Here is an 11,664-nt window from a genome sequence, read left to right as displayed (position 1 = left end):
GAGACACCTATTAGCAGGGACAATGGCTGGGAGAAGAGGCTGGGGAGGTGGGTGGTGATCCGGGCCTCTGGCTGTGAGAAGAATGTTATATTCATCCAAAAGCAATGGGAAGAAATATCAGAGTGAAGGTCAGAATGAGGGGAGTGTGACAGAATCTGAGACTGGAAATGACCACTCTCGCTGCTGCTACGTGGAGTACCGACTGGTGGGGGATGAGTCCCTGCAGGGGAAGCTTGAAAGCCACCGCAGTGGTCCAGGCCAGAGTTACAGGCAGCACTGCAGATGGTGACTGCAGCCATGAAATTAAAAGACGCTTACTCCTTGGAAGGAAAGTTATGACCAACCTAGATAGCATATTAAAAAGCAGAGACGTTACTTTGCCAACAAAGGTCCATCAGGTCAAGGCTATGGTTTTCCCAGTGGTCATGTATGGATGTGAGAGTTGGACTGTGAAGAAAGTTGAGCGCTGAAAAATTGATGCTTTTGAACTGTGGTGTTGGAGAAGACTCTTGAGAGTCCCTTGGACTGCAAGAAGAGCCAACCAGTCCATCCTAAAGGAGATCAGTCCTGGGTGTTCATTGGAAGGGCTGATGCTGAAGCTGAAACTCCAGTACTTTGGCCACCTCATGCGAAGAGTTGACTCATTGGAGTAGACCCTGATGCTGGGAGGGATTGGGGGCAGGAGGAGAAGGGGATGACGGAGGATGAGATGGCTGGATGGCATCACTGACTCGATGGACATGAGTTTGAGTAAACTCTGGGAGTTGGTGATGGACAGGGAGGCCTGGCATGCTGCGATTCATGGGGTCGCAAAGAGTCAGACATGACTGAGCGACTGAACTGAACTGAACTGAACTGGACTTGGCCAGGGACTAGCAGACACATAGAAGATGCAAGAAATGTTTAGGAGGTAAAGTCAAAAGGACTTGATGTCAACACAGAGTGCGCTACCATCCCCTTGGAGAAAAGGCCAAGTGAGACAGCAGTCGGCAAAGCTGCTCACATCACAAAACAACTTGGGGTACTTTTTAAAAATATAGATTCCCGGACTGTATACCCCAGAGTTTGAGTGGAGTTAGACTGTGACATCTGCATTTAAACACATGCCTTGGGAGATTCTGATGCCCCCTGTCTGCAGGCACTGATCTGAGAGACTTTGTGTCTCTGACCCTTGACCCAGGAGATCCATGTGGAGAAGGAGGGCCTATGGCCCTGAAAGTCCATCCCCTGTTTGCTCCAGAACCACTTCTCTTTGGGAGGCTGCATAACATCCTGACCTGATTTTCCAACACAGTGCAAACACATTGCTCAGAGGCAGGTACAAGAAGGATCTGACGGTACAAATGAACCTATTTACAAAGCAGAAATAAAGTCACAGAGGTAGAAAAGAAACTTATGGCTGCCAGGGGAGAAAAGAGGGAGGGGATAAATTAGGAGACTGTAATTGATATATAAAATCGATTAACTAATGTATAGCTATACACTAGTTATACAGGAAACTCTTCTCAATACTCTGTAATAACCTGTATGGGAAAAGAATCAAAAAAATGGATACAGGTATATGTATAACTGATTCACTTTGCTGTACAACAGAAACTAACACATTGTCAATCAACGATACTCTAGTTAAAAAAAAATTTTTTTTAAGTCTGAGAAAGGTCACTCAGAGTGCCCTGTTTACACTACCACACTCAGCACATGAATGCGTGCCAGCGTGTACACACACACACACTCTATCTGACTGGGGCCTTCCTGACCTTCCCAGGGCAGCGACTAAGAAATCACTATGAACATATCACCCAATCGGCACCTTTCCTGGTGGGTTCTAAGGATTTATGGTTACAGTTCACACTATCAATTCAGGCTCCTCACAGGCCTAGCAGTTTACAAGGAAACCTTCCACAGATAGATATAAAGGGCTGTGACTAACTCCAGACTCAGAAGGTCTTGCACTGTTCGGTGGCTGGCAGGAAATGTGCTAAATATAACTTCCTCCTCAGGGATAGACACCAAAATATGTGTGTTAAAAATGCAGTCTGACTTCATTGCCAAAAGGGCGGTGAACTCTTGATGAATACCTCTCTTCACTCTGGCATGTCATGCCGAAAGCCCACAGCTGCAGGTACGGTTTGTAACCAGATAGAAAATAATCCTACTGGCTGATAATAGTGTGCAATAATTGGTGCAAAACATCACTTTTCTCATCATGTGACCTATCAGTTCACACTGAATCCTCCTTAGATGGGGTCTAGAGGCTCCTTTCTCTCTGAGCTCCACCCTCTCTACCAGGGTCCTGGTCTATCTATAACGCTCTCTTTTTTAAAATATTTACTTGCTGTGTTAGGTCTTACTTTCAGTAAATGGGCTTCTCTTCAATTGTGGCAGTGCATGGGCTTAGCTGCCCCACAGCATGTGGGATCCTAGTTCCCTGACCAAGGATCAGAGCCACATGCCCTGCATTGCAAGATAGACTCTCAACCACTGGACCACCGGGGAAGTCCCCAGGGTCCTAGTCTAGCAGAAAGAAGCAAGTAAGGTACTTGAGATTTTGAGGGTCAGTCCCAACGCCATCCAGGGGAAATAGCTCAAGACAAACCATTTCTTCATTTGCTCATGTTGACTGTTTTCCATAGCATAAGTTCACCATGGTTATACCAGAGAAGTCTTTACCTTTATCCCACTAAACACCACTCTTCTCTAGGGTTGAGGAGGAAAGACAATCCTAGCTTGACACTTGTGAGTATAATGAATTCCTAGATTAAGGAGGATCCATTGATGCCAACAGATGCACAGAGCCCTCCTCCAGCCCAGGAAGACAAGACCCCAGTCTGTTGGTTGGTGATTCTGTTAAGGGGTAGGAGGAACGCTCTGTAGACCTGACCTTGCTAATGATACTCCTTCCTCCAGTGTGTTCTGAGGCCTGATATGGCATCTGTCATAGTTAGGCAATCTCGTATTTGAGTTGATACATGTGAGAACAAGTTATACAACCTTAAGAAGCCTGGGACAAAGACGATGCTGAAGGACATGGGGTTGTGGATGGTATTTTCGTCTCTGTGTGAAGAGTCTGACTTTGGAAAAGAAATAGCACACGGCTAACACCTGATAATTGACATGGGGTCAGAGAACAGGATTTAGGGGAGGGATTGTGACTTATAACAAAAGATTTATGGGCCTCTGGTAAATTATATGGTAACTAAAAAAATGGGCATCATGTACTTCCCATAACTTTCAAGGAAAGAGAAAACTGTCCAAATAAAGCTTTAAATATGTATTACAGGAACTTCCTTGGTGGTCCAGTGGCTAGGACTCTGGGCTCCCAATGCAGGGGGCCAGGGTTCAATCCCTGTCAAGGAACTAGATCCTACATGCCGCAACTAAGAGTTCACATGCCTCAACTAAAGATCCCAGCCTGTGCACTGCAACTAAGACCTCTGTGTGTGTGTGTGTGTGTGTGTGTGTGTGTGTCTGTGTCTGTGTGTGTATGTTTGTGTGTGTGTGTCTGTGTGTGTGTGTGTGTTCAGTCACTCAGTCGTGTCTGACTGTGACCCATAGACTGTAGCCCACCAGGCTCCTCTGCCCATCGAGTTTTCTAGGCAAGAATTCTAGAGTGGGTTGCCCTTTCCTTCTCCAGGAGATCTTCCCAACCCAGGGATCAAACCTGCATCTCTTATGTCTCCTGCATTGGCAGGCAGATTCTTTACCACTGGACCACCTGGGAAGCCAAACTAAGACCTGGGAGAACCAAATAAATAAATCAGTATTAAAATGGAGAAACAGACATAGAGAACAGACTTATGGGCATGGGGAGAGGGGAAGAGAGGGTGAGATGTATGGAGAGAGTACCATGGAAGCTTACATTGCTACATGTGAAATAGAAAACCAGTGGGAATTTGCTGTATGGCTCAGGGAACTCAAACAGGGGCTCTGCATCAACCTAGAGGAGTGGGATGGGGAGGGAGATGGGAGGGAGGTTCAAAAGGGAAGGAATATATGTACACCTATGGCTGATTCATGTTGAGGTTTGATAGAAAACAAAATTCTATAAAGCAATTATCCTTCAATTAAAAAATAAATAAATTAAAAACAAACAAGAAAACAAACAGGTATTACAGTAGTGGTTTCCTTCATGAGTCTGCAGACTGGAGCTGGACCGTGACAAAGGATTTCTGGTTTAAAATGAAATAATATTTTTTCGGTACTTTTTAATTCTGAAAGTATATCCTTTCTAACCCTACAAAGATTAAGCTATGTTCTTTTATGAAAAAAATGGTGACATTCTAAAAAAAAATGGTGACATTCTAAGATTGTTTGGAATAAGAGGGAATATCATTTCTTTTTTGTCAAATACATCAATTTCAAGGGATTTTTCCCTGTAATTAGTTAACTTTAATAAAATCCTAAAGCCTGGAAGTGCTGCATCAGAGAAGACCAGAATGGGAAAGGAACTTGAATCTTTTCACAAGAAGATAAATAGTTGATGTAGAACTCATGACTGGAGGATGACCATGGAAAGATAACAGTGTTCATAGGAAGCAGATCTAATTAAAGATTCAACAGTTAGTATATAAGTCCAAAGGGAAATCACAAAACTGCAAATGAAAGCATTTGGATGACAGGAAAATAACATCTGGTAGGAGTTACAGAATAGATGTCAAGATGAAAGGAAGACATGGAAGGATGATGCTTTTTAAATTCAGGTTGCAAAACTGTTCCAAGGCAAGATACTAAGGTGCCAGAGGTCCCAGAATCAGGGCATCAACTCCAAGTCTCCCTCTGCTGGAAGCAAAGCACCTGGTAAATTCTTGCCCTATTGACAACTTCACTTACTAGAATTTTTTACATTGAATTATAATTGATATATTATACTAGTTTCAGGTATACAACATAGTGATTGATATTTTTATACATTATATAATAATCACCATGATAAGCCTAGTAACCATCTGTCACCAACACAGTTATTACAGTATTACTGACATTAGTCCCTATGCTGTACATTACATCCCCGTGACTTGTTTATTTTATAACTAGGAGTCTGTACCTCTTAATCCCATTCACCCATTTCACCTGCTCCCTCACCCCGTCCCCTCTGGCTACCACTCCTTTGTTCTCTGTGTCTGTTTCTATTTTATTTTTGTCACTTCCTGGAATGTCAAAGAAAGATGGTCAGACATAACTTTTATAGATTTCAAGTCAGATTTCAAAATGTTCCAAGAAAAATTACCTGAGGGGCTCAAAAGGGACAGCTAGTTCTCCTGTGCGAAGCTCCAGTATTTTGTTTCCCCAAAGGATCCTGCTGAGGGAAAAAAAAAGCCTTCACCAATCAGAAAATTGCACTAGTTGTTTTCTGATGTGATCAAACAATGAGCAGGGACAAATTACAAGTCTCTTACACTAAAAAATGAACCGAATAAGTAAAGCAAGGACACAGTTCATGTGAAAATGTTAAACCAATATGAAGGTTTTAGTGAACTGAAAGGTCAGTTTGAAGTGATAAAGGATGAAGCTGCCAAAAAAACTAATGCAATGTTAGGGCTCATTCCTTGCATTACTAGGTAGATGCGATGGTTCCACTGGACTCTGACCTGAGCAGAAGTTCAGTTCCGGGAAATTTTTCCTTTTTTGTGTGGACAAAACATTTTCATTTTAATGAAATAAGGAGAACAGGACTTTTAAAAAATCATTCAGGACTTCCCTGGTGGTCCAGTGGATAGGATTCTGCTTGCCAATACAGGGGACATCCATTCGATCCGTGGTCCAGGAAGATTCCACAAGCCTTGGAGCAACTAAGCCTGTGAGTGGCAACTACTGAAGCCTATGCACACAAAGGCTGAGCACCGCAACAAGAGAAGCTACCACAATGAGAAGCCCACGAACCTCAACTAGAGAGTAGCCCCCACTGTTCACTAGAGAAAGCTCAAGAGCAGCTGCAAAGACCCCGTGCAGCCAAAAATAAATAAATACATTAATTAAAATATTTTAAAAATCATCCATAATTACACTATCTAGAAATAACCACATTAAATATTTTTAAACACATATGTATGTATACATGTATTCTTTCCATATCAATAAATATAGAATATAAAAATGCAGTCACCCTGTAATAGAGAAGAAACTTTTGCATTCTATTACAAGATAATCAGGGCTTCCCTAGTGGCTCAGCAGTAAAAAAAAATCCTGCCTGCAATGCCAGAGATGCAGTTTCCATCACTGGGTTAGGAGGATCCCCTGGAGAAGAAATGGCAACCGACTCTGGCGTTCTTGCCTGGGAAATCCCATGGACAGAGAAGCCTGACAGGCTACAGTTCATGGGGTCACAAGGGAGTTGGACACAACTTAGCGACTAAACAACAACTAAGAGTAGGAATTTATGCTAATAAATTTTAGCACCATTAACAGTATATTAGAAATCTCAGTGTCCATTGTTTATAAATGTGACATCTAAAAGTAAATTATGTAGTTTTGTTGGTATTGACATGGAAAGATACTTTAGAATACCAATTTGCAGACAATTCATATAATGCCATCCCATTTTTGAAAGATAAAAGTTTGTATAAATAAATATGTGCATGTTCTACAAGTGAAACAGGAGGGAAGGGGGCAGGGAACAACCTTTAAAAGAAAGACATAGCAGTAGGACATGACAAAAATGGGTTAGAACCACCTTTCTTCCTCTTAGCGCTTGGCGCTGACTGGTTGCTCGCCTCTTTTCCTCCGCTGCCTCCCAGTTCTAGATTAGCCGTCGCCATGGGTTTGGAGACTTGAAAAGTCCTGCTGGCCTCCAGGTGCTAAACGACTACTTGGCGGACAAGAGTTACATCGAGGGGTATGTGCCATCACAAGCAGATATGGCAGTATTTGAAGCCATCTCTGGCCCACCACCTGCCGACTTGTGTCATGCCCTGCCTTGGTATAATCACATCAAATCTTATGAGAATGAAAAGGCCAGCCTGCCAGGAGTGAAGAAAGCTTTGGGCAAGTATGGCCCTGCTAATGCGGAAGACACCACACAAAGAGGAGCTACAGATAGTAAAGATAATGACAGTGATCTCTTTGGATCTGATGAGGAGGAGGAAAGTGAAGAAGCCAAGAGGCTAAGAGAAGAACGCCTTGCCCAGTATGAGTCAAAGAAAGCCAAAAAACCAGCACTTTTCTCCAAGTCTTCCATCTTATTAGATATGAAACCTTGGGATGATGAGACTGACATGGCAAAACTGGAGGAATGTGTCAGAAGCATTCAAGCAGACGGCTTGGTCTGGGGCTCTTCTAAACTAGTTCCAGTTGGGTATGGCATTAATAAACTTCAAATACAACGTGTAGTTGAAGATGACAAAGTTGGAACAGACATGCTGGAGGAGCAGATCACCGCTTTTGATGAGTATGTACAGTCTATGGACGTGGCTGCATTCAGCAAGATCTAAAATCTATCATGGATCAGTGCCCTTAAATAAAAGTTTGAAAGACAAAAAACCCTCAAAAAACTGGTTAGAAACAACGCAGCTCAAGATGGCAGAAGATTCGACTTCCAGTGGACCTTTAGACTGATTATACATTCATTATAATTCATTAGCAAGCTAAATGACACACCTACCAGTGTCATGACAGTTCTGAGGCCAATCATGAAAGGCCAAAAAGTGGGCAGTGGCCTAATTCCTGGAAATCTCCCACTTATTAGCCTATAATTACCCAACCCATAAAAACTAACCACCCCATATTTTAGGGCCTCTCACCTTCTGACAGTCCACACTCTGTCTGTGGAATATGCTTCTCCTAAGTCCACTCCATACCTATCACTGTCTCTAACTGACTTCTTTCTGTGACAAGACATCAAGAACCTAAGCTTTATTAAGTCCTAAGACCAAGCGTATGATCTCAGTTAAAAGATGTGGGTTCAAGACCCATCTGAGGTGCACGGTCTCAAAAGCACAAATTGCTTAATTAATAATGTTTGCTGCTGGAGAGTAGAATTGGCTGATAAAATTCTCATGATTTATTTTATGGTTTATTTTCAATACTGGCTGAAATTTTACAATGAATGTGTATTTTTATAGTTAAAAATTAAAAATCAGAAACAAAAAAGCTCTCCAGTCAAAGGTGATCCTCATTTTGATTTATATTCATCTGTCACTATCAGACAGGAATCAGGTGTGCTCACTTTGATTCCTACCTAGCCCAGCACAGGCATTTACCTAATAGTTGACAAAGCTTGGAGAAGCAAAAAGCATTGCAGGAATGGACTTCCAGAGGGCTATATAAGGTCAAACACAAGTAAAGTAAGAGGCTGTAAGGTAAAATTCATATTTTATAGCAAGACAAGAAAAATTTAACAGAAAAATTTCTTCTCTGGCCTCTAGCCTCCTCTCTTCCCCATCGTGCATTGTGTATCTGAATTATGCATCGACCAAACCTCCCCAGTTGGCAGGAATACCTGCTTAGACATAAAAAGCAACATTCTCTTAGAATCAGCAGGACAACTCCTTAAAGTTAGCATTTCTGAACTTCCCTGGTTGTCCAGTGGTTAAGATTCTGGGTTCCCAATGCAGGGGACATGGGTTCTATCCCTGATCAGGGAAGATCCCACTTTGCCACATAGGGAGACCACACTCCCAAAAGATAACATTTCTTTTTGATCTTATAAGGTGTAACTTGATCTACCATGATGAAGAGTGTGTGTATGTGTGTGTGTGTGTATGTGTTAGTCACACAGTCATATCAGATACTCTGCAACCCAGTGGACTGTAGCTTGCCAGACTCCTCTGTCCATGGGATTTCCCAGGCAAGAATAGTGGAGTGGGTTGCTATTCCTTTCTCCAGGGTATCTTCCCAACCCAGGGATTGAACCCGGGTCTCTCGCATTGCAGGCAGATTCTTTGCCATCTGAGCCACCAGGGAAGCCCATAATGAAGTTTAGATCTGGATTACATAAACTGTCAATAATATGTCATTTGATATACAACCCTCTGTCTCAAGAAACTCATATAACTTTGTCTTGACTTCTTACTGGTTCAACAGTTCTCAGAGCTTTCTGAGATGCTCCTCCTGGGTTATAATCCTCAAAGTCAGCTCAAATAAAATTTTCCATTTGTTTATTAGATTGGCTGATTAATTTTTCATCTACAAGGCTAAATTCTCCCTGTTGAAAATAAGAGAAGAGCTGTCTCTTTCCCTTTTCTGAGACATATTCTTTAGAAAACTTGTGAGTTCTGTCTGTTCTTTGAAATGTACATAAATATTAAAGTATGTTTACATATATAAATCTTAAATGTACATAAATCTTTAGTTTTAAATTTTAAATCAGCCTCTGGTCAGCTTTGTGACCCAGCAAGTCTTTCTTCAGGACCTTGGAACCATCTCTTTGAAGTAGAATCAAGGAAGATGGCACCCTTTCTCCCAGTCTCTGTGGGAGAATAGGAACCTAGCTTGGAGGATGCCTCATTCTCAAACTACCTTCCATCATAAAGATATGAGAAGTTTATTTTTCCTCTGGATAAAGCTAATTAGCTAACAGATGGCTATGCAATTACCAGATGAAATTAGGATATTACCTGTGACAAATGTAAGAGGTCTTGACCACACCATTTGTCACCATTTGTGTTCTAGTTCCCTGACCAGTGATTGAACCTGGGCCCCTTGCATCAAAAACACAGAGTCTTAACCACTGGACCACCAGGGAAATCCATAGCCCCTATTCTCATTTGAGTGGCCTTTGTTTCCAGCACTCTACAGAGTCGCCTTAGGTGCGTGTTCCATGAAAAGCATAGGTGTTAATTCAGGCAAGATGCATACTGCAGTGCTAGAGGTCAAGGACAGGAATGTAAATCCTAGTGTTTCTGGTGACATTGAAAAAAATCTGGCTTGCACTGACCTGAGCCATAGACCTACATGGTGCCACTCAAATATCTCAGGCAGTGTCTGGGCACTAAGAATTCAAAAAGTTTAGTTAGAAATAGGCATCTTTCTAGTTCCTCAGAAAGGGGGAAGGGCTATATTTGGTGCAGAGAGAGAGCTTTAGTCAAACTATTTTTTAGTCATGAGAAATAATGACCTTCTCAAAAGTGCTCAATAAAGAGAGGTTTGATATATGGGTACTGGCAACATCATCAAATCCAGGAATAGGAAATAAAACTGTCAGTGTCTTGACCTGGGAAGTCATTAGAGAGGAGGGCCCTTCACTCTTATGTCTCTGCAACTGAGTTGACTCTCATCCATCTCTTCTCTATTTTCTATTTTCTCTATTATTCTCTGTGATGGGCAGACTGGGCTCCTCTAATTACTCATCAGCTTGTTGCAATAACTTATAATGGAAAGTGTCTGAAAAAGAATATATATTCATATATACACATATGTGAATATACATAACTGAATATGTATAACTGAATCACTTTGGTGTACACCTGAAACTAACACAAACTGTAAATCAACTACACTTCAATCACAAAAAAAAAAAAAGAAGAGATGGAGGAACCCCTGCCCCTCCCAAAGTCATTACTCCTCAGCTTGTACCTGCCCCAAATGGCTACTCCAGGCACCAAGTCTATTTGAGCTTCCAGAGGGAACATCACCACTGTCTGGTAAAATCACTACCTCTCTTAGTTCAAACTCTCAAAAAAGAGACATTTGTTTGTACAATTTATCTGTCCCAGCCAAACCACACAGGTCATAGATCACTGGCCAGGCAATGGATTGTGCCTTCAGGCAGATTATCCATCCGTGGGTCAGTCCTTGGAAGCTGAGGGAACAGGGCATGTCTTACATAAGAATGCGAGCATGTTGGGTGTTATGAATGTGTTCTAGTACAGAAAGCAGTGTTATTAAATACCATGGACTACATATATCCACCACAGTCACTACAAATGTCCACTGAGGGAAGACAGTGGGTCACAGGATATGACAGTGGCATGCTAATGAAATTATTCCTAGAAAGATTCCTAGAGAAAACAGAAGGAAAGGGCATCCATGGAGAAAGAACTAGGAAAGACTTTGTGTCAACGTGTACCCCAATGTTCATCGCAGCACTATTTATAATAGCCAGGACATGGAAGCAACCTAGATGCCCATCAGCAGATGAATGGATAAGGAAGCTGTGGTACATATACACAATGGAATATTATTCAGTCATTAAAAAGAATACATTTGAATCAGTTCTAATGAGATGGATAAAACTGGAGCCCATTATACAGAGCAAAGTAAGCCAGAAAGATAAACACCAATTCAGTATACTAACGCATATATATGGAATTTAGAAAGATGGTAACGATAACCCTATATGCAAGACAGAAAAAGAGACACAGATGTATAGAACAGACTTTTGGACTCTATGGAAGAAGGTGAGGGTGGGATGATCTGAGAGAACAGCATCGAAACATGTATATTATCAAGTGTGAAACAGATCGCCAGTCCAGGTTGGATGCATGAGACAAGTGCTCGGGGCTGGTGCACTGGGATGACCCAGAGGGATGGGATGGGGAGGGAGGTGGGAGGGGGGATCAGGATGGGGAACACATGTAAATCCATGGCTGATTCATGGCAATGTATGGCAAAAACCACTACAATATTGTAAAGTAATTAGCCTCCAACTAATATAAATAAATGGATAAAAAAGACTTTGTGTCAAATTGATAGAAGAGTTGTATTCAGGATCCACGAGGAAAGGGGGTC

At 41.9% G+C, this 11,664-nt stretch overlaps 1 pseudogene; it reads left to right on the top strand.

Moving 5' to 3' along the window:
• The first annotated feature begins 82 nt into the window (after positions 1-82).
• Positions 83-11,144, top strand: LOC110144944 (elongation factor 1-beta pseudogene; annotated as a pseudogene).
• Positions 11,145-11,664: the final 520 nt, after the last annotated feature.

This window comes from Odocoileus virginianus, chromosome 6, assembly GCF_023699985.2.
Source record: "Odocoileus virginianus isolate 20LAN1187 ecotype Illinois chromosome 6, Ovbor_1.2, whole genome shotgun sequence".
Classification (NCBI taxonomy): Eukaryota; Metazoa; Chordata; class Mammalia; order Artiodactyla; family Cervidae; genus Odocoileus; species Odocoileus virginianus.
This window is presented reverse-complemented; position numbering and strand designations above follow the sequence as displayed.